This window comes from Stegastes partitus, unplaced genomic scaffold (genome assembly GCF_000690725.1).
Source record: "Stegastes partitus isolate 25-593 unplaced genomic scaffold, Stegastes_partitus-1.0.2 Scaffold2896, whole genome shotgun sequence".
NCBI classification, from domain to species: domain Eukaryota; kingdom Metazoa; phylum Chordata; class Actinopteri; family Pomacentridae; genus Stegastes; species Stegastes partitus.
The window spans coordinates 6,040-9,417 of NW_007580627.1; the positions used below are offsets into that span (position 1 = coordinate 6,040).

General features: G+C 45.0%; 1 long non-coding RNA gene across 1 annotated transcript; it reads left to right on the forward strand.

Moving 5' to 3' along the window:
* Positions 1-7: 7 nt before the first annotated feature.
* Positions 8-1,903, forward strand: LOC103375774 (uncharacterized). Its single transcript, XR_521249.1, has 2 exons — positions 8-1,123; positions 1,200-1,903. It is a non-coding gene; the product is annotated as an uncharacterized LOC103375774 (long non-coding RNA).
* The last annotated feature ends 1,475 nt before the right edge of the window (positions 1,904-3,378 follow it).

The following is a 3,378-nucleotide window of genomic DNA, read 5'->3' on the forward strand; positions in this document are numbered from 1 at the left end:
ACTGAGGCTACTTAGTTGGGTCAACTATTAGAGGAAGCAGGGTAGACGTCTGGATTAAGGCAGTTAGAAGCTAGGCAAGTTTCCTCAACAGCAGCTTAAGCAATTTTATAGAATCCTATTAGGTCAAGGGCCTGTAGGCAGTTAGAGCTTAACCCTAGTAACGGAGAGCTGGACCAGTAGCCCTGTACAGGGTTATACCGGCGCGGATCAATAGCAGCTATTGTTTTAGAAGAGAACACTCCCTCCCTGGACCTCCAGTTGAAATGGGGTTTACTATGACTGGTAGCAACGCAGAGGCCCTTAGCATCCTAGATAGCAGCAGTGACGCTGTTGGAGATAACAGTGATGGGGGCCGAGCTGGGGCGCTTTTCTGTTTTGGGGATAGAAACCTTGATCTTGCCATGTCTGGAGTGAGGGGAACTATTTTAATCCCTGATTTCACCAAGCTTTCAAGATGGTTGGGAAGTCTCATAGGTGACGGTGGAGACGGGAACGATAGTGAAACGTCTCTGGAGGGTGTAGATGCAGCAGGTGGGTCCCAGGCCTGTGATGAGGGCCGTGGTGGTGGTGATAGAGGTGATAGAGGTGATAGAGGTGCTGCTATGGCTAAATCCTTTGGTGGGTCCTTGGGTTGCGAGGCAGGAGCTCTTCTCTTGCTCCTTGATGCCTCAGGGCGTGAAGGAGGTTATCTGTCAGTTGTCTCACTCCACCTCTGATCAGGTGTGGGCCTTTTCCTTTAAACAGATCGTCGTGTTGCCAGAACAGATTAAAGTTGTCAATGAAATGCAGTCCTCTGGACTCACAGACTTTGGACAGCCATGTATTCAACTGAACCAGCCGGCTGAGTTTGTTCTTCCTCCTATCGATGTTTGGGAGCGATCCTGTCATGCCCTCGACTTCTGGCGCTGGCTAGTGGCGGCTGGTTCCTGTTGTGCCTCCCTCTTTGGCTCTCTCTCTCTCTCTCAGGCACGGCTGGCGGCGGAGCGAGCAGACAAGTGTTTTATGTAACTAATCAGCTGATTGGTGCCACGGGATTGGTCCGTTTCTGCTGCAACATGTCAGCCGACCTGGATTTGAGCAAGCAGCCGGACCATGCTCAGACGCCAGACCGTCGTACCATGCAGTCAGTATTACCTGGGCATTCGTCTAGCTGTCAGCTTGTTGTGCTTGCTTTAACTCCTGACTCTTTTACTACCCAGCCGGATCTGCTACCGATCACCACCACCACCACCACCAACCATCTATCTTCATGGTTCATCTTCCACCATCTGCCGCATATCTACCACCTGACTCCGCACTACAACTGTCTGCTCTGGTTCCTGGTTCTGCCGTTCTCCGGTTCACTCCGCCGCCAGCTGCTGCTCCCTGCTCTCCGTTCGTATAGAGCCAGTTAAGCCGTCTCCGCTCTGTCTGCCGTTTTCTTAGTAACTGCATTTAGCGTGTAAATTTTGTCCGTCATAGATTAGTTGTTTTCCTCCAGTTTGCTCAGCTCTTTCTTATTGTCAGTCAGTGAGTATCCTGGTCGGTTATTCTATTTACTCTGCCTGTCTGAGCTTCTTTGGATAGTAGTTCTATTAGTTCGCTCAGCATTTTTAGTCTGAGCTTCCTTGGTTCTAATTTAGTTTAAGTTTCCTTATTGCATTCTCAGTATCACTTAGTTGAGCTCTTTGAGTTAGTCTTCGTTTTGGTTTTCTTCCTAGCCAGGTGGTAGCTGGTGTTGGTTGAGCTTTTTGAAATTCTATTTTTTGTATTCTCTTTATTGTATAATAAATTGTTAAACTGCCTTGGTCTACCGTGTTCTGCGCTTGAGTCTCCGCCCTGCCTGTAGCAGATCCACTAATGAATGTCAGTATTGCCACTTTATCAAGACTCTCAAATGGTTCATTAAAGTCTCCTTTTAAGATTTCAGACTCATCCTTTCTGATGTCCACTGCATCTACATGCACAATCAGCAGTTTCCCCCCTTGGTGTTTTACCAGTTCCTCAGGTAGTAGTTCTGTGAAGTCAGACTGTGGCACTTGGATAGCTGCAAGTCACTATTCTGTTCATGCTGATATTAGATATCCTCCATCTCCAAGCACAAGGATGTCTTTGACCTTGACACAGTTCTTCTGTCCATCTGCTGCTTTGGACTGATTCCAGGGTTTCTGTTTTGCACAGCGGTAAAAATCTGTTTGTTAACTTTATTCTGGGTGATGTGCATATCCTCCATTGATACCAGCATGTTGACTTTGCTTCGGCTTAGCACCAAGTCGATTATAAGCATCTTTACAGAGTCTTAGAAAAGACACAGACTTCTTACTAGGCCCTGACTTATCGGCTGGCTGATTAAATCGGCCGATTGTAGCCCTTTTCAAGATGCTCATCATCGGCTGGAGTTTTGCCAATTAAACGCTGGTATATTCACTTCTCATCAAACAGTAAATGCTGTTCAGTCCCACAGTCCCTTTCATACATTGATTTTGTAAAAAGACAAATGCTCTGCAGGGCAAAAGTGTACAAAATAGTTCAGCATCACCATGAAAAGCTCCGTTTTTGCTGCTGCTTGTTGTAAACAAGTTAAACTTTGACTGATGCATATTATGTTTAATGCTTTGTTGCATGTTTCTGTTCTTGAACTCCTCTCTGTTGTAAAGTTGGACAAAGTGTGAAACGTCCTGCCTGTGATTCATATCTTTGTTGTTGTAGCATTATGGGCTCAAAAAAGACATTTTATTCATTATATAGTTTTTAAATAAATCCGTGGATTAATCGGTTATCTGATTTTTTTATTTTTTTTTATTTTATTTTTTTGGCCAAATATCAGAATTAGCATCAGCCTCAAATCCATATTGGTCGGGCCCTACTTCTTACCACTGAATTCCACTGGGAGCGTTTCCTGAAGTCCTAATTCAGTTTCTAGAACAAAAATCCTTTCTTGTACATATTACAATCTGGACATGTTCAACATGAAGCTGCTCTGTTTCAGCGCCGATCACGGCCTGCAGCTCAGCTGATGAATTTAGTTACTGACAGAAACCAACTGACGGAGCTTCCAGAAACATGGTGCAGGTTTCACTTCATCCCTTCCATCTGTACATTTATATTAGCTTTACTCTCAGACAGTCCAAAGACACATTCACTCACTTTAACGTCGGATTCGTCTTCATCCGTTTTGCTGCAGTTCTCTCACACTCTCAGATGGCTGCTGTGACACAAAGAGCGGAAGTGAACATTAAAAAAAAGCAGGAAACAGCAGAACTTGTTCTTACAGCTGCAGGTAGACGCAGTCTGCAAACCTGAACTCAACCAGAAACTAACATTCACATGAATTACTGCCACTTATTAGCTCTGAGCTGAAAGTTAAAGTGAGAACATGAATGTTTACAGGAGCAGCTT